Source organism: Oncorhynchus mykiss, chromosome 5 (genome assembly GCF_013265735.2).
Source record: "Oncorhynchus mykiss isolate Arlee chromosome 5, USDA_OmykA_1.1, whole genome shotgun sequence".
Classification (NCBI taxonomy): Eukaryota; Metazoa; Chordata; class Actinopteri; order Salmoniformes; family Salmonidae; genus Oncorhynchus; species Oncorhynchus mykiss.
In genome coordinates, this window is record NC_048569.1 from 57,191,346 (window position 1) to 57,211,492 (window position 20,147).

Below are 20,147 nucleotides of genomic sequence, written 5' to 3' on the forward strand. Positions count from 1 at the left end.
GGAGAGGGCGAGAGAGAGGGAGGGAGGGGGAGGGAGGGCGAGGGAGGGCGAGGGAGGGCGAGGGAGGGGGAGGGAGAGCGAGAGGGCGAGGGAGAGCGAGAGAGGGAGAGCGAGAGGGCGAGGGAGAGGGCGAGGGAGAGCGAGAGGGAGAGGGAGAGGGCGAGGGAGAGCGAGAGGGCGAGGGCGAGGGCGAGGGAGAGCGAGAGAGGGAGAGCGAGAGGGCGAGGGAGAGCGAGAGAGGGAGAGCGAGAGGGCGAGAGAGAGGGAGGGAGGGGGAGGGAGGGCGAGGGAGGGCGAGGGAGGGCGAGGGAGGGGGAGGGAGAGCGAGAGGGCGAGGGAGAGCGAGAGAGGGAGAGCGAGAGGGCGAGGGAGAGGGCGAGGGAGAGCGAGAGGGAGAGGGAGAGGGCGAGGGAGAGCGAGAGGGCGAGGGCGAGGGCGAGGGAGAGCGAGAGAGGGAGAGCGAGAGGGCGAGGGAGAGCGAGAGAGGGAGAGCGAGAGGGCGAGGGAGAGGGCGAGGGAGAGCGAGAGGGAGAGGGCGAGGGAGAGCGAGAGGGCGAGGGAGAGGGAGAGGGAGAGCGAGAGGGCGAGGGCGAGAGAGGGCGAGCGAGAGGGCGAGAGGGAGAGGGCGAGGGAGAGGGAGAGGGCGAGGGAGAGGGAGAGGGAGAGGGAGAGGGCGAGGGAGAGGGCGAGGGAGAGGGCGAGGGAGAGGGCGAGGGAGAGGGCGAGGGAGAGGGAGAGGGCGAGGGAGAGGGCGAGCGAGAGGGAGAGGGCGAGAGAGAGGGAGGGAGAGGGCGAGGGAGAGCGAGGGAGGGAGGGGGGGAGAGGGAGGGCGAGGGCGAGGGAGGGGGAGGGCGAGAGAGCGAGGGAGGGAGAGCGAGCGAGAGAGGGAGAGCGAGAGGGCGAGGGAGAGCGAGAGAGGGAGAGCGAGAGGGCGAGGGAGAGGGCGAGGGAGAGGGCGAGGGAGAGCGAGAGGGAGAGGGCGAGGGAGAGCGAGAGGGCGAGGGAGAGGGAGAGCGAGAGGGCGAGGGCGAGGGCGAGGGCGAGAGAGGGCGAGCGAGAGGGCGAGAGGGAGAGGGCGAGGGAGAGGGCGAGGGAGAGGGCGAGGGAGAGGGCGAGGGAGAGCGGGAGAGGGAGAGGGCGAGGGAGAGCGAGAGAGGGAGAGGGAGAGGGAGAGGGCGAGGGAGAGGGCGAGGGAGAGGGCGAGGGAGAGCGAGAGGGAGAGGGCGAGAGAGAGGGAGGGAGAGGGCGAGGGAGAGCGAGGGAGGGAGGAGGAGGGAGGGCGAGGGAGAGGGAGGGCGAGGGCGAGGGAGGGGGAGGGCGAGAGAGCGAGGGAGGGAGAGCGAGCGAGGGAGGGAGAGCGAGAGGGAGAGCGAGAGAGGGAGAGCGAGAGGGCGAGGGAGAGCGAGAGAGGGAGAGCGAGAGGGCGAGGGAGAGCGAGAGGGCGAGGGAGAGGGCGAGGGAGAGGGAGAGGGCGAGGGAGAGGGCGAGGGAGAGGGCGAGGGAGAGGGAGAGCGAGAGAGCGAGAGGGCGAGGGAGAGGGAGAGCGAGAGAGGGAGAGCGAGAGGGAGAGGGAGGGCGAGAGAGGGAGAGCGGGAGAGGGAGAGCGAGAGGGCGAGGGAGAGCGGGAGAGGGAGAGAGGGCGAGGGAGGGAGAGCGAGGGAGGGAGAGCGAGAGGGCGAGGGAGAGCGGGAGGGAGAGCGAGAGGGCGAGGGAGAGCGAGGGAGGGAGAGCGAGAGGGAGAGCGAGAGGGAGAGAGCGAGAGGGCGAGGGAGAGAGCGAGGGAGAGCGAGAGAGGGAGAGCGAGAGAGGGCGAGGGAGAGCGAGAGAGAGGGAGAGCGAGAGAGGGCGAGGGAGAGGGAGGGCGAGGGAGAGCGAGAGAGAGGGAGGGAGAGCGAGAGAGGGAGAGCGAGGGAGAGCGAGAGAGGGCGAGGGAGAGCGAGCGAGGGAGAGCGAGGGAGAGCGAGAGAGGGCGAGGGAGAGCGAGGGAGAGCGAGGGAGAGCGAGAGAGGGCGAGGGAGAGCGAGAGAGGGCGAGGGAGAGCGAGAGAGGGCGAGGGAGAGCGAGAGAGGGCGAGAGAGGGCGAGGGAGAGCGAGAGAGGGCGAGAGAGGGAGAGCGAGAGAGGGCGAGGGAGAGCGAGAGAGGGAGAGGGAGAGCGAGAGGGAGAGCGAGAGGGAGAGCGAGAGGGAGAGCGAGAGAGGGCGAGGGAGAGCGAGAGGGCGAGGGAGAGCGAGAGAGGGAGAGCGAGAGGGCGAGGGAGAGCGAGAGAGGGAGAGCGAGAGAGGGAGAGAGCGAGAGAGAGCGAGCGAGAGAGGGAGAGCGAGAGAGGGAGAGGGAGAGAGGGAGAGGGAGAGGGAGAGAGGGAGAGGGAGAGAGGGAGAGCGAGAGGGAGAGCGAGGGCGAGAGGGAGAGCGAGAGGGAGAGAGCGAGGGAGAGAGCGAGAGAGAGCGAGAGAGGGCGAGGGAGGGCGAGAGAGAGCGAGAGAGGGCGAGGGAGAGCGAGAGAGGGCGAGGGAGAGCGAGAGAGGGAGAGCGAGAGAGGGCGAGGGAGAGCGAGGGAGAGCGAGAGAGAGAGGGCGAGGGAGAGCGAGAGAGGGCGAGCGAGAGAGGGCGAGGGAGAGCGAGAGCGGGAGAGCGAGAGAGGGAGAGAGGGCGAGGGAGAGCGAGAGAGGGAGAGCGAGGGAGAGAGGGCGAGGGAGAGCGAGAGGGAGAGGGAGAGCGAGAGGGCGAGAGAGAGAGAGGGAGAGAGCGAGGGAGAGAGCGAGAGAGGGAGGGCGAGGGAGAGAGCGAGAGAGGGAGGGCGAGGGAGAGCGAGAGAGGGCGAGGGAGAGGGAGAGCGAGGGAGAGCGAGAGGGAGAGCGAGGGAGAGCGAGCGAGAGAGGGCGAGGGAGAGCGAGAGAGGGAGAGCGAGAGAGGGAGAGAGCGAGAGAGGGAGAGAGCGAGAGAGGGCGAGCGAGAGAGGGAGAGAGCGAGAGAGGGAGAGCGAGAGAGCGAGAGAGGGCGAGGGCGAGGGAGAGCGAGAGGGAGAGCGAGAGGGAGAGCGAGAGGGCGAGCGAGAGAGCGAGGGAGAGGGCGAGCGAGAGAGCGAGGGAGAGGGCGAGGGAGAGAGCGAGAGAGGGAGAGCGAGAGAGGGCGAGAGAGAGCGAGGGAGAGCGAGAGAGAGCGAGAGAGAGGGCGAGGGAGAGCGGGCGAGGGAGAGAGAGAGGGCGAGGGAGAGAGGGCGAGGGAGAGAGAGAGAGAGGGAGGGAGGGAGAGGGCGAGAGAGGGCGAGGGAGGGCGAGAGAGGGCGAGGGAGAGCGAGAGAGGGCGAGGGAGAGCAAGAGAGAGAGAGGGAGAGGGAGAGCGAGAGAGAGAGGGCGGGCGAGGGAGGGCGAGGGAGGGGGAGAGCGAGAGGGCGAGGGAGGGGGAGAGCGAGAGGGCGAGGGAGGGGGAGGGCGAGGGAGAGCGAGAGGGCGAGGGAGAGCGAGAGCGAGAGGGAGGGGGAGAGCGAGAGGGAGAGCGAGGGAGAGCGAGGGAGAGCGAGAGAGGGAGAGAGCGAGGGAGAGAGCGAGGGAGAGGGAGGGCGAGAGAGGGCGAGGGAGAGAGCGAGGGAGAGCGAGGGAGAGCGAGGGAGAGCGAGAGAGGGAGAGTGAGAGGGCGAGGGAGAGAGAGCGGGAGAGGGCGAGAGAGGGCGAGGGAGGGCGAGGGAGAGCGAGAGAGGGCGAGGGAGAGCGGGAGAGGGCGAGGGAGAGGGCGAGGGCGAGGGCGAGGGAGAGGGCGAGGGAGAGCGAGAGAGCGAGAGAGGGAGAGCGAGAGGGCGAGAGAGGGCGAGGGAGGGCGAGGGAGGGCGAGAGGGAGAGCGAGAGAGAGAGGGCGAGGGAGGGCGAGGGAGGGAGGGCGGGCGAGAGAGGGCGAGGGAGGGGGAGAGCGAGAGGGCGAGGGAGGGGGAGAGCGAGAGGGCGAGGGAGGGGGAGAGCGAGAGGGCGAGGGAGAGCGAGAGGGAGGGGGAGGGCGAGGGAGAGCGAGGGAGGGCGAGGGAGAGCGAGGGAGAGCGAGGGAGGGAGAGCGAGGGAGGGAGGGAGGGAGGGCGAGGGAGGGCGAGAGGGCGAGGGGGCGAGGGAGAGCGAGAGGGGGCGAGAGGGAGAGCGAGAGGGGGCGGGGGAGATCGAGACTGAGCCAAATTGGAAGTAACCCTTAAACAACAATATTCTTCAAGAGGTACTTGGAGACCACTCAATCAATCAAATGTATTTATAAAGCCCTTCTTACATCAGCCGATGTCACAAAGTGTTGTGATATTTACTACTACTCAAATGTACTACTACTGTAAAACATATTTGCCACTGCATTTTAAACAAATAGGCGAATAGTTGAAATTGGCATTATTTAGGAGACCCTCCAAAAGTTTGACTTATGTTGCATTCAGGGGAGCTGAGCCCCCCCTGGCTCCCTTGTAATTTGCACCATGGTCTGAAGACTACACTTTCTCTGCACACTTTGAGTTGAGATTGTTCATTTAATATAAATTGGTAATTTAACATAGCCCTTACATTTCCAAAATATTTTTTTATTGAAATGAAGCTCATTGATTCTTTGCACACATAGAAGAAGAAAAAATACCTTCTATCCACTTTCTGATTCTGTCAGACCAAGACAGTGTGATTTCCAGCATACAGACCATGGAAATCCCCTCAGGCTCAAGGTGCAAGGTGTTTATTTGAAAAGAAGGGCGAGTAGAACTGGACAGATGTTTAGCTCCACGGTTTGAGTCAAAAAGGGAGAGTTACTTAAAGTCCCAATGCCATTTTGTGTGGTGATAATATTCTAAAGATGCTATCACTGGAGTAGCAGTTAGCATTAGTACAGGACTAGAGCAGGCTCGTTTTACGAGTCGGCCAACGGCCAGGAGGATAGAGGTTATAGGTTAGGTGGACCAGTAGCCAGGTTCAAGCCCCGGACATTACAATCATCCTATTTACACACACACGCTCCATGACTTCTGCAGCTGGACTATTATTGCACAATCTATTGCAAATGTGTGTGTGGTCAGTGTAACTCAGTACATAACTGTGTGTGTGTGTGTGTCTGTGTGTAGAAGTGAGTTTTCATCATATCACACGTGAAAGACCACACACACACACCAGCCTCGACCCTGCCTCAAATGGGCTTTCCCTCTCTCTCTCTACCGGTGGTTGTTGTTCTTAGGCTAGAGCTGCTGTATGCTGAGACCGTGCGCGCTTTCTTCCTCCCTTATCGCTCATGTTGCATTCCTATTTCCACACGGGCATTCGGCTGACATTGTCACCCTAGCCACGGTTCTTGTGAGCTGTCCCCAGGGAGCCTTGAGGTTAGAGCATTGGGACAGTAGCTGAAAGATTGTTCGAATCACAGAGCCCACAAGGTGAAAAATCTGTCCCTGTGCCCTGGAGCAAGGCACTTAACCCCAATTGCTCCAGGGGTGCGGTACAATGGTGACCCTGGCTGTTACCCTACTCCCTGGGGGTGTCTCAGGGGTACAGTACAGTAACTCAGTACATAACTGTTTTTACAGTACAGTAACTCAGTACATAAGTGTTTTTACAGTACAGTAACTCAGTACATAACTGTTTTTACAGTACAGTAACTCAGTACAGAGCTGTTTTTAGAGTACAGTAACTCAGTACAGAGCTGTTTTTACAGTACAGTAACTAAATACAGAACTATTTTTACAGTACAGTAACTCAGTACAGAGCTGTTTTTACAGTACAGTAACTAAATACAGAACTGTTTTTACAGTACAGTAACTCAGTACAGAGCTGTTTTTACAGTACAGTAACTAAATACAGAACTGTTTTTACAGTACAGTAACTCAGTACAGAGCTGTTTTACAGTACAGTAACTCAGTACATAACTGTTTTTACAGTACAGTAACTCAGTAGAGAGCTGTTTTTACAGTACAGTAACTCAGTAGAGAGCTGTTTTTACAGTACAGTAACTCAGTACATAACTGTTTTTACAGTACAGTAACTCAGTACATAACTGTTTTTACAGTACAGTAACTCAGTACAGAGCTGTTTTTATTGCACGGTAATTCCTGATTTCTTGTACAGTCTTGTATATCTTGGCGTGTGTGTAGTTGTGTATTTTTTTCTCATTGATTGTTGCGTGTTCATAATGGCCATATTGTTTAATATATATACAGTATGCACATTATGCCTATGTGTCTTCATTAATATACGTTCCCTCCATCAGGTGCAGTCAGGATCCATATCAGCGTTGCACAGGTCGTGTTTACCTGTAAACCTCTGGCCTGGCGGAAGGTGACACAGGCTACGTCGGAAAGCCAGAGAGCACGCGGGACAGCATGATGAGCAACGACAGAGAAAGGCATGATCAGAGTGTGTGTGTGTCCCCTGATTTATGTCAGCTATTGAGGAGATGAAGACAGCTGAGACATTGGTTTGGACCGTGCACAACCTGTACGCTGTACACGCTGTCAAGCTAATTAGCAGCTGTGATCCCTGGGTATACATTGGATTTGGACTGATAGATTGCTAATGTGTGGGTGAATGATTCGCATGCTCTCTTTGGGTGCAGGGTTGTAAGTGCTAATTGTAAGGACAGAACACAACTTATTTTGGTTGACCTCTGCTGCTGTTAATGCACGAATCGAATATTTCTTCTACATTTCTGTTGTAGTGCAGGTGTCACTTGTGCAGCAGTAATTGTACGCGGTAGAAAGCTCCAAAGATTGTTCTTTGCTTTATCTCAGCACTATACTGAGTGAAATACTGCGCCGGTAAGCAGGACAGTGTTAGCAGATGACTGAGAACACAAGCAGAATCACACAATGGTTTCAACAGTGATAATACAATGGTAGTAGGCATAGCCTGTGCCTGTGTGTCATCCTCACACCCCAGCACGCCTGTGTACGTCAAAGAGAACAATTAGCGGGGGTGGGAGTGTGAAGGGGGGTGTCTATAATCTCAAAAGTTATACAGCCCCCAGAGGGCGCTTTGCGCGTGGGAGAACGAGAGAGAGTATGTGTGTGTGTGTGTGTGTGTGTGTGTGTGTGGTTGACTACAGCTGCACCGTAGAGGAAGATTCTAGCGCGGTCTGTGAATGACGTTGTGAGTGGGCAGGCAGGAGTGGGCTTTGCCTGCCGGCTCATCTCTGAATATGATCTCAAATGTGATGATATTTCACCCGGACAAAAAAGAGAGAGGGATTCCATGAGGCTTTCTATTGTGACTCAACTTGAGGTCGACCGATGTGGATTATTTACTGTGAGAAAAGGTTACCTTTTGAAGGTCAATGTTGTTCTTTCTGTCTGGTTTACTCACAATGATGCTGGCAAAGCAACCCCCACACACCATGCCTGAACATGCATACACCTGCAAACATAGCAGAACAGATACCCCCTTGCAAAACCGTATCGACAAGTGCCCTAATTTAATCAAATGAACGAGTAAGAAAGAATCATTGTTGAATAGAAATGAAATGGTGTCAAATATGGTTTTCTTGATTTAATCCATTCAAATGTAGGCCTACATTCTCACAGCATGATATGAGTACTCTGTCTGACTCAGAAACGCAGCCAACTAGCCAGCAGCCAGTCTGTTGAACTGGGCCTGAGGTCTTATCTTATCAGCTTGTTGACTTATACAAACACAAGCCTCCCTTCTGAGGAACAAACTGTGGCATACACAATCCTGATTCCTGACATCTTTACTGTAACATTCAGAGGGACGGACATTTCCTATTTTCCTTAGGAACCTATCACGTCCACATCGGCAATGCCCATTTGAAGGACAGGATATGCTCCATTCACTTCAACTGTGTAATTCAGGGAATGAATGAATGGGAAATTGAATGTACCTCTTTCAAAAACATAGTTAACCCTTCTGCAAAATACAGATAATGAACCCCAATTCATGTTGTATTCAGTCGAAATACATTTCCTGAATTGTTGCGTCGAGAACTATGCCTAAGCCTGGATAAAGGCTTGAGTCTGAATGAATGACAGCCAATGCTGTAGCCCTTGTGATAAGACTAAGACCGTAGACAAGGAAGAGATACTGAACTGGTAGTGTCCCATTTATTGTCAGTAGACCCTGGGCCATCTAGTACTGTACTGTATGTCCGTCTCAAGGTCTGCTGCATGGAGTCAGTGCTGGAGCAGGGGCAGGCGGGGTGGCTGGGTGCCCAGCCGTGGTGCGTCGACTCTGGGATTGGAGACGTCAGTGGCTGCCTTGACTGGTCTGTGTCATCTCTGCATGCACAAGGGGTCTATAGAGCACAGCCCATCCACGCTGGCTCCCTGCTATGTTCCAGCCAAACCACGGACAGGCCAAGCCAGGCATACAGTGCGTGTCTGGCTCTGTATACATATTTGTGTGTGTGTGTGTGTGTGTACACGTGCACACAGACATGCACATACAGTATGCACTCGCATACACAGACGGACAGGCAGGCTGGCAGGCGCGCGCACACATCGTGTGAACATTACAATTATTGCGTACATTGTACGTCATGGCAGTACTGTTAAGATTGCAACACAGTGCTTAGTGTCATTATTGGAAATGCACTAATTAACCTGATTGCCCAAACAGTTGTCCAAAATTGAAGGAAGCGCCACACCAGGCTTGCCTCATTTCCCCACTGTCTTGTTCTTGCAATTGACTTTAGCGAAATGTTTTTATTGGCAGTCGTAAGCTACGCGTGGTGTTCAGATGCAGTTATTTGCTGTGTGTGTGTGTGTGTGTGTGTGTGTGTGTGTGTGTGTGTGTGTGTTGTCGGCCCATGTTTGTCAGTGACCGCATCAGAATACTGGAAACCACGTGGCTCCACACATGCAGGACTTCCCACTTCCTGGTCTAATTTCCTCCTCTCTCCTTATATGGTTGCACCGGTCTCTGGGTCACACACTTCTACTGACAGAGTCGCAGCAGAGTGGAGGGAATGTGGTTTGTCATTCTCTTTTGCTCTCTCTCATTCATACACACATGCGCACGCGCACACACACCGCACACACACGGTTATCACAGCCAGCCTCTCTGCAGCTGTTGACACTACTTGGCAGAGTTATCGCTGTGTAGCCTTCTGCCCCCCCTCGCCCACACCCACCCATGTGTCGCCAGCTAATTGTCCTTGGTTCCTAAAAAGGTCCTGGTAGGTTTTAATGGTTAGGAATTAGGGTCACCGTAACATTAATTTGTTCTGTTTTCTGGGTGTTTTATCTAATATATTATTCTGTGAACAATGAATCAAATGATTCGATTTAAAACAAGCAATTGACTTGCATGGAAAAAAAGATCTAGTTTGTGCCACATTTTAAATGGCTACTGAACAGATTCACAGTTGTGAGCTGTTTCTATATGCAGCCGTTAGTGTTTTGTCTGGCCGGGTCCCAAATGACACCCTAGTCCCTATATGAGCCCTGGTCAAGGATTGCATACACAATCCTAATTGCACATTGGTTTATAAAACATTTTGTTGCAAGGCTTGTGTTACAGCTGTATAACACACAGCGAGTATTGAGCCACTGTTTTGACACGAAAAGCTGTTTGCACATTGTTTGACCATCAGGAGCAATACAAGTGTGTGTCGTGCAAGCACCTCCCTCTTGTTCCGTTACGACTGCAGCTTGTTTGAATAGACCGTGCGTCGTGGTGGTTCTGCCGGGAGCTTGCTCATTAAATCTCTGTGGCTAAATCTCTGTGGCAAAATCCCCAACCCTGCTCCACATCACCACTGTGCTTAACAATCATCCTTCCTCCTTCTTTCTCCCCTCATCCCCTCCATGTGTGGGCGAGAGCGGTAGCCAGTGTTAACCAGTAAGCGGATGCTTCCGATAGGTTCTGTGCTTTGTTTCCGCTGCTGTGGAGGACAGAAGGGACTCAGCGAGTCTACCCCAATCTCCACTCCAGTCGCCTCCTTGACATTTTCACTGCCATTATATGTCTCTAGTCCACAGATGGTCATGCAAGGTTTGAAGAGCCAATTCGCTACCTAATGAAGTTCTTAGGTCACCCAAGTAATGTACAGCCGACGAAGCACACGGATAGTAACTAGAATGCATCCAATATCCGACGAGAACAATGTATGTTATTCTCCTAATCAATGGGAATAGCGAACATAGGAAACAGACAAAAAACATGTTTTGAGGTTTTCAATGCAACTATGTGATTAGACGTTCTCAGGTAAGGATACTAACTAACACTGTGTCTCTTTTGAATGATTCTCCCTGGGACAGAATGATAAGTTGTTGATGTTGACACGTGTGTGGGTGCTGTTATGTATTTGTACAGTAAAATGTGTATAAAACGTGAGCATTAGTTTTGCAGATACGGCAAGCGCTTTCACCTTTTATTGAAAAAATGTTTTTAACCTTTATTTAACTAGGCAAGTCAGTTAAGAACAAATTCTTATTTACAATGACGGCCTACCCCAGCCAAACCCGGACAATGCTGGGCCAATATGTGCCGCCCTATGGGATTCCCAATCAAGGCCGATTGTGATACAGCCTGGAATCGAACCAGGGACTGTAGTGACGCCTGAGACACTGAGATGCAGTACCTTAGATCGCTGCGCCCCTCGGGAGCCTGAGTGGAATCTGACGACTTCCTCCAAATAAATATAGATGAACTATAGTGAAGACAATTTCCGGTTGTTGCTTTGCTTTCATATTTTAGGACTATTCCCCTTTGGAGAAAAAAACAGTCAAGAATTAAAACTTTGTGCATTGGGAGAAATACCTGGGCCTGGTTTCCCAAAAGCATCTTAAGGCTCAAGTCATTGTAAGAACATTCGTAGGAGCATTGTTTAATCTCTGGGCCCATATCCACAAAGCTTCTTAGAGTAGGAAATTGGAATAGATGCATTTTCCTCCGACTCTTATGGGATAAAAATAAAAGCTATGCATGAAGCCTCTTTAGTCATAAGAGTCAGACCCAGTCAACAGATATTTAGGACACCTCATGAGCTGTCCTAACCATTGAAGAGTTACCAGAAGGTATCCTGATAATAGGGAAATGCAGCGAGTCAGTGGTTCCTGAGTCATATGCAGTTGCTTTGGAGTTGTTCAAAGACTGTTTTGATATTACTATATGATAACACATAGTCTAGACCTACATGCAACAGTATCTCTAGCAGTTTTGAAAATGATTTCACATGATAGGCCAAATAACCTACAGTCCATGTTATTTCAAGTTAACCCTTAGTGTTGCAAAGCTACCAATAATTGACCAAAATTATCATAATCTTCAGTAATTTTGGTAATTAATACTTTAATAACTTTTATAAAATGTATTCATATATATAGTGATTTTTTTTTATTTTTATATCTGTATCCATGATGTCCGACAGTTTCTAGTAGATAGACCATACAGTTCAAGAGAAAATAGCGTAATTAATGAAAAAAGCATGTAATCAACAATGCCATTTATTTTTTAATTATCTCTGCCACTTGTCCATCTATTGACTTTTTTCACAACTGCCACCAGTTTGACTGGGGGCCAGAGATAATTACAGACACCTGTGATAATCTGAAGTACCTTAAAAAGGCCACTAGGTGTCTTGTGATAGATTACATGAAAGATACCAAAATTGTGGTAGTTTACTGGTAAACTTAGAACGGTTCCAGTAATATACCCTCACTTTGCAACCCTAAGCGCAATATCACGTTGTTTAAAAAATATGCTAAAATTGGGCATGCCTGTAAGTTGGGCAATTGTAGGCATCTAGGGCCTATGTTAACTTTGTGTTTGATGCCAACTGTACCAAAGCGATGTGGAGTTGTTAAACGGGAGTGACGAGTGTGTTGATATAACAGTATAATTATCAAAATCCCGCTTTTAACAACCATCAGAATTGCTTTTAGAAAAAAGGGTTATGCATGCCAATATATTAGCCAAGAATTAAGAGTAGGCAAAGTGATCGTGTCAGGCCAAAATGATATCAAACATTTTATCATTGCAACATTTGAAGCTGGCGATGCTTCATTGCAATTGCTTAGTCCCCATAATTTGCAACATTGTCAATAGGCGCCATCTCCATATCTTGTGGTACCTCAAGCTGTCATGATTACCAGCTGAGATAAACTTTCATGAGTGGATTTTACTGGCTCAGACTTTGTCTTAAAACAGGTTTTAACAGGATTCTTATGACCTTTTTAAATATGCTTTGTGGATACGGGCCCTGAGCTGTTTCCCAACACATAAGGTTACTTGTGTAACCCCGGATCTCTGATATTATGAGTGAGATATCTCACAATTTACCAGAATCTCTATGTAGCTCGAAGAACTAATTATACCAGTCTGTCGGAGACGGACAGGTCGAGTGGCAAATGAGGAAGCCCCTCCCCTCATACTAAACAGCCACTTTCCTGCCCTCTGATCATTCTTGAGCATGCTGAACTTCCTCACACGCTTGTGAGCATTTTTTACATTTTTAGTGGCTGAAAAACCTGCGCTTGGCGGCATAAACTTGATGGCACACCTGTGAACAGTTTAACAGGAAACCGATCAAGTCAGGCTGAGGAGAGCTACAGGTAACTGCCAAAATAATGGAAACACTTGAGGAAATGAGGGATGCAGTTTATTGAAAGCAGGTGCTTCCACACAGGTGTGGTTTGCGAGTTATTTAAAACAATTAACATCCCATCATGCTTAGGGTCATGTATAATAATGCTGGGCAGACCATTATTTTGGTTACCATGGCTAAGCCTCCATAGGATGACAATGTCCACATCCACAGGGCACGGGTGATCACTGAATGGTTTCATGACCATGAAACGATGTAAACCATATGCAATGGCCGTCTTAGTCACCAGATCTCAACCAAATTTAACAATCAACGTTCTTGCTTGTTGTGGCCCATCTCCCTGTTAATTAAGACACTTTATGTTGATGTTTACTTTATTTTGGCAGTTACATGTAGGTTTTATAGAAAGTCTTTGGAGGTGTTTATTGAACAACAGTGAAACAGTTCTTCCTTTTTAAATTTACGGACAGGTATTTTCCATTTGGGATCATATTCCTCGTAGCTGGAAAAATCCTGGACATGCAGGACCCATCTACTCTTGGAAAGAAGCTGGGCTGGTACACCATCACTGTTCTGGCTGGGCTTTTTGTCCACGGCCTCATCCTCCTCCCCTTCTTTTACCTCACTCTGAAGAACGAGAAAGATCAGAGGGCGGGCAATTGGCTCTTTAGTATGAGGGGAGGGGCTCCTTCATTCGCCACTGTCTCCGACAGGCATGTATGATTTGGTTCTTCAAGCTAATTCTGGTGAATCCCACTTGTGAGATATCGAAACAAATAATAAAGAGAACCATTGTTACTAAAGCTGCACTTGGGGGGGGGGGGTGGTACAACTCAATATCAGGAAGGTGTTCTTAATGTTTTGTACAATCAGTGTATAATATTCAGGTAAGATGTGATGCCTTTCTTTCGATCCTATCAGTAGCCTATCGACACATTCTCCAATGACGCTCTTAGCGAAAGTTCTTTCTGTGTGGTGTTCTGGGAAACGCATGTTACATCTTCGGCTGTTGTGGGAACGGTGTATTGTTAAAACACTCATCAGCCTAAATTCCACCGCTATCGGGAGGCCGGGCCCATGTCATTATTTCCCTCAGAATCCCATGTCGACCGATGACTCAGGAAACAGGTTCATAGACAGACGGCCATTGTATCTTCTCTGCTCAAGAACTGCAAAGATGCACACACAGAAAAGAAAGAAAGCTGTTGAGTGGAGAGAAAGTGTCTGGTAGAGGAAGTGTACCATCGCTGGTAAAGGGCAGGAGAGGAACAGAGGCCAAACGTCTCCTTTTCCCACAGTGTCGGTTGTAGAACCATAAGCATGAGGGAACGCGGCATTCCCCTCTTTGTGCAAGAGAATACCACGCAGGCTTATCCTATCTCATTCAACCAGTGTTCGGTGCTCTGTCAAAATACGCTCTTCTATTTGAATGCTGTGTTTGATCTATGACAGATGCCAGCATTGTAATGCTGAAAACAAGGTGCTAGCTGGTAAATGGAAGAACTTCCCTTTTTCTGTTGCTTTTGTCTGTCTGTTTTTTTTTACAGGAGCTGTTTGAGACATAGAAAGGTAGGACGGTGTGAGCGTTGTGACCTTTGTCGTTCTCATGCAACATGCGTCGGCGTGCCTTGCTTTGTGAGTGTGCCTGTGTTAGCCTAGCTTTCCCATATGTGTGTGTTTGTGCTAATGTCAACAGTGTTACTCTTTATGCAAGTTTCGGCTGAATTGGGAAATGTAGCCGTAGCATCGTAGGTCCATCAAATTGAAGTGAGCAAACAGAGTAATGACCAGCATGCATTGAACACGCAGTAACACTTTATCTTGGTGGTCCATCTGAAGATGCTCTACAAGACTATCAGTAACATTTCAACTAACTATCTACTAACCCTAGCTTTAACCCTAACTCTCATCCTAACCCTAAGCTTAACCCTTACCCTAACCCTAACCTTAATCATTACCCTTATTCTAACCTTAACCATTACCCTAACCTTAATCATTACCCTTATCCTAACCCTAACCTTAACCCTTACCCTAACCTTAATCATTACCCTTATCCTAACCCTAAACTTAACCCTTACCCTAACCCTAACCTTAATCATTACCCTTATCCTAACCCTAACTGTGACCTTAGCGAGCAGTTTCTTATCAACACATATGTTGTTGATAGAATGACAAATCCAGATTATCCAAATAAAGTACACACACCTGACTCTACAGAATACCGTGCTTTCAGAAGGTATTCACACCCCTTGACTTTTTCCACATTTGGTTGTGTTACAGTCTCAATATAAAATTGATTCAATTTTGGGTCACTGGCGTAAATACAATACTCCATAATGTCAAACTGAAATTATGTTTTTCATTTTTTTTTTTACAAATGTCTTTAGTCAATAAGGTTCAACCCGTTTGTTCAACAGTAAAACATTGCTTTACAAGTCACATAATAAGTCTTCTCAAAGAAGTGCACCTATTGGTAGATGGGTAAAAATCCCAAGAGTGTGCAAAGCTGTCATCAAGGCAAAGGGTGGCTACTTTGAAGAATCTGAAACACTTTTTGGGTTACTACATGATTCCTTGTGTGTTATTTCATAGTTTTCATGTCTTCACTATTATTCTACATTTGTAGAAAATAGTAAAAATAAAGGAAATGAGTAAGTGTGTCCAAACTTTTGACTGGTACTGTACTTTCGAGTATAATATGAGCGTTTCTCGACTCACACCCTGACTTTGAGAAGGGATTGCATGACGATAATTCTAGCAACCGCGTGACGCAGCATGACGACGTGAATGGACTGGTCGACAGGAATCCCATTGGAAAATGAATGGAAACTATATTTTTCTTTCCCTAACATCTCTGGACTGGCACAGGAGAGTTTAACAGAGTTTCGGAGGTGAGCAGGACGATTATGAGATGGAGTTACGTCAGGATGCCACCGGGCTGCAAACAAAGTCGGGAGAAGAAGAATATTGTCGCAGCAATGTGTAGGATGGGGATTCCAAGATGTGGGAAGTGTGCAGGAGAGCATGGGATAAAGGGTTGTGTAGTTTCAGTGGATAAAGTTGTGTGTGTCAACTATAGGGGTGCCCATGTTGCTGGGGATCAGAAGTGTCCGGTGCGATAGAGGCAGGTTGAGGTGGCTAGAGTCCCGAGTAGTGCAGAAGGTGTCGTATGCTGAGGCAGTGAAGAAAGTAGAGGAGGATGGGTCAAGGGAGAAGGATTCTGAGTGGATCCCTGTGAATAGAGCCAGCACAGAGGGATAGGCCAGAGAGTGATATATACTTCACTAGGGTTTTTACCGTACCGCAGAAATAGAACGCAAATCACAGAAAATAGATGTTTTGGTGGCAGCTACAAAGAAGTATTTAGGGATAGGAGATTTGACTTCGGAAGAGTTACAGTGTGTGTTGAGTGGTAGTGTCCCGTCAGCTCAGGCTGTTGGCCTGGGGTAGGATCAGACGGGTAGGATCAGATAGGGTTAAAGTTGTATAATAAGGTGATGAGTTTTAATGAGTATAGGGTTAGTTGGTAGAGTGATTAAAGTATACACTACATGGACCGCCGAGTGATGAAGCTTCCATGGCCAAGCAGCCGCACACAAGCCTAAGATCACCATGTGCAATGCCAAACATCGGCTGAAGTGGTGTAAAGCTCGCCGCCATTGGACTCTGGAGCAGTGGAAACGTGTTACCTGGAGTGATGAATCACGCTTCACCATCTGGCAGTCCCCGACAAATCTGGGATTGGCGGATGCTAGGAGGACACTACCTGCCTGTATGCATAGTGCCAACTGTAAAGTTTGGTGGAGGAGGAATAATGGTCTGGGGCTGTTTTTCATGGTTCAGGCTAGGCCCCTTAGTTCCAGTGAAGGGAAATCTTAAAGCTACAGCATACAATGACAATCTAGATGATTCTGTGCTTCCCACTTTGTGGCAACAGTTTGAGGAAGGCCCTTTGCTGTTTCAGCATGACAATGCCCCCGTGCACAAAGTGAGGTCCATACCGAAATGGTTTCTCGAGATCGGTGTGGAAGAGCTTGACTAACCTGCACAGAGCCTGGACCTCAACCGTATCGAACAGCTTTGGGATGATTTGGAACGCCGACTGCGAGCCAGGCCTAAATGCCCAACTTCAATGCCTGACCTCACTAATGCTCTTGTCGCTGAATGGAAGCAAGTCCCTGCAGCGATGTTCCAACGTCTAGTGGGAAGCCTTCGCAGAAGAGTGGAGGCTGCTGTAGCAGCAAAAGGGGGACTAACTCCATATAAATCCCCAGGATTTTGGAATTAGTAGTTCGACGAGCAGGTTTCCACGTACTTGTGTTCATGTAGAGTATATATTTTTTTTAAATATATTTTCCTTTATTATTTTCCCCTGCCACTCCTCCCCTAATTGGATTAAACTAATGGACAACAATAGTTAGGCTTCTACTTCCAGCTTATACATATTGTATACATTTTATGGACAGTATATTTTATCTTAGTTATATTTTGTTTTTAGTCCCAGCCTTCAGCTACCCACAACCCCTCCCATCTATCATCAATCTATGATTTTCACTGTGCTGTGATGTTTCACAAAAGTTTTGAACCTTTCTATTCTCATATTTTCTAGAGATTGTAAATTAAAGATACACATTTTTGCTAAGAGTATTATTATATTTTTGATTGATTCACCCAGCAGTGGTATTTGCAGAGTTAGCTCCAAGTAAATTTTGCAATTTTTAGACCAAAACAAGTGATCTAATGATCGTCTTTTTGCAGGAAAATCTGCAGAGCTGGGACATTAGAAGAGTTACAGGGTATGTTAAGTGGTGGTGTCACATCCTTTTAGGCTGTTGGCCTGAGGTACACTGTAGGACTAGATAGATTTGAATAGCGGAGTAGGGATGCTTCACCGTAGGGATGGTGCCAGGTTCCCTCCAGGCCAAAGAGCTCAATTTTGGTTTCATCACAGAGAATCTTGTTTCTCATGATCTGAGGGTCTTTAGGTGCCTTTTGGCAAACTCGAGCTCTAGGAAGGGTCTTGGTGGTTCTAAACTTCTTCCATTTAAGAATGATGGCGACCACTGTGTCCTTGGGGAACTTCAATGCTGCAAAAATGTTTTGGTACCCTTCCCCATATCTGTGCCTCGACACAATCCTGTCTCGGCGCTTTCTAATTCCTTCGACCTCATGGCTTGGTTTTTGTCAATTATGGGACCTTATATAAACAGATGTGTGCCTTTCCAAATCATGTCCAATCAATTGAATTTACCATAGGTGGACACCAATCAAGTTGTAGAAACATCTCAAGGATGATCAATGGAAACAGGATGCACCTGAGCTCACTTTCAAGTCTCATTGCAAAGGGTATAATTCTGTAAATAAGGTATTTCAGTTTTTCGCTTTGTCATCATGGGGTATTGTGTGTAGATTGCTGAGAAAAAATAAATGTAATCCACTTTAGAACAAGGCTGTAATATAACCAAACGTGGAAAAAGTAAAGGCGTCTGAATATTTTCCGAAGGCACTGTACACAACGGTAAATATTTGTCATGCCACATCTTAGCGGGTTCAAATAGTGACAGGGATCTCAGCAGGGTCAGTCAGCCAGGGTGAACCAGTCTGACGGAGCTGAGGTTAATTTTTTTCAGATACAACACTTTATTCTCGCTGTGCAGCTAACACTGTATAAGCCATAAGCTTTTTAAGGCAGTCTGACAACCTCCAAAGTTGATTTCCAAACTGTATCAAGGGTTGAAAGAGTCTTTGCCAATGACACTAAACATGTAAAACAAAAATGTGAGGAAGACCTAGTAGAAGCTATTGATGATGATGAATGGATACAGATATGATTGAATTCCCGGTCATGTTCATATAATCTCAGAAATAAATTAATGCAGTTTAAACACTTCTTAAGGCTAGTGGGCACTATTTTCACGTCCGGATGAAAAGTGTGCCCAAAGTAAACTGACTGCTACTCAGGCCCAGAAGCTAGGATATGCATATAATTAGATAGGTAGATTTGGATAGAAAACACTCTAAAGTTTTGAAAACTGTTTGAATAATGTCTGTGAGTATAAGAGAACTAATTTGGCAGGCGAAACCCCGAGCACAATCCATCCAGGGAAATTATTTTTGGAGATCAATCTGTTTTCCATTGGTTTTCTGTGGTAAGCCAGTTTTAATAGAAATATGCTTGCAGTTCCTATAGCTTCCACTAGATGTCAAAAGTCTTTAGAAATGGTTGATGTTTTACTTTAGATAAATGAAGAAGTACGGCTTTTCAGAACGAGGGTCCAGCCGAGTGGACTCTACTGTTTTGATGCGCGCTCCAGGTCACACGCTTCACGTTGTTTTTATCTGGTATTGAACACAGTTTATCCCGCCTTAAATTTTATTGATTTTTTACATTTTAAAATACCTAAAGTTGGATTAGGAAAGTTGTTTGAAATGTTTGGACAGCGTTTACAGGTAACTTATTAGATAATTTGTAGTCATGCTGGGCGAGTTGGAACCGGTATTTTTCTGAATCAAACGCGCCAAATAAATTTACATTTTGGAGATATAACGACAGAATTAATCGAACAAAAAGGACCATTTGTGATGTTTAGGGGACATATTGGAGTGCCAACAGAATAAGTTCTTCAAAGGTAAGGCATGAATTATATTGTTATTTCTGAGTTTTGTGTCGTGCCTGGCAGGTTGAAATGTGATTGTCATGTGTTTGTTTGATGGGGTGCTGTCCTCAGATAATTGCATGGTTTGCTTTCGCTGTAAAGCCTTTTTGAAATCTGACACGGTGGCTAGATGAACAAGAAGTTAAGCTTTAATTTGGTGTATTGCACTTGTGAATGTATGAAAGTTAAATATTTCTAATTATTTTTTTTGAATTTCACGCTCTGCACTTTCACCGGATGTTGTCAAATCGATCCCGTTAATGGGATTTGATCCAGAATACGTTTTTAAGACCAATCACAATGTACTAAATGCCAGTGAAACTGAAAAACATACACTCAAATGTCATTCCTCTGCTGGAGGAACATTTGCATATGTTATGGTCTTGGGAAGGCTGGCTGGCTGAATTCTGGCAAAGAGGATGTTATTTTATCTCAACATGTACAGATACTCCCTGTTTATGTTTGCTTTAAAAGGTTGGTATTGGAGACTGTTATCAGAAGAAACTGTGTAACCTAGCATTTATACAGCCTAAGAAATGCATTGCCATTAATTGGAATATTGGTTATGGTCCCACAATGTCACAATGGATGGCAGAAATGTCAAGTTATGTATCACTAGATTTGATTTATTACAAGATTGAGGGAGTACTGGGCAACTTTTACAAGGTCTGGATGGATGCCTTTTATATTGAATACAGTACGACAAAAGGAGTCTGTATTGAAAACATGCCCACGTCTGCCCTGACCCTGGTGCTAGAGGGGGGTCTGCCTTTCTGTGGGTTGTCACTCTGGCCTAACACAGTGGTTCCCAAACTTTTTATAGTCCCGTACCCCTTCAAACGTTCAACCTCCAGCTGCGTACCTCCTCTAGCACCAGGGTCAGCGCACTCTCAAATGTTGTTTCTTGCCAGCATTGTAAGCCTGCCACACAAACTCTATACGATACATTTATTAAACATAAGAATGAGTGTGAGTTTTTGTCACAACCCAGCT

At 48.2% G+C, this 20,147-nt stretch overlaps 1 protein-coding gene across 1 annotated transcript in view; it reads left to right on the top strand.

Moving 5' to 3' along the window:
* Positions 1 to 9,410: 9,410 nt before the first annotated feature.
* The window catches only part of LOC110524118 (guanine nucleotide-binding protein G(I)/G(S)/G(O) subunit gamma-7), a 63,698-nt gene continuing 52,961 nt past the window's right edge, over positions 9,411 to 20,147 (top strand). Inside the window, exon 1 of the mRNA XM_036977932.1 lies at positions 9,411 to 10,157. The gene's annotated coding sequence lies outside the window, so the exon portion shown is untranslated. The remainder of the gene's footprint in view (positions 10,158 to 20,147) is intronic.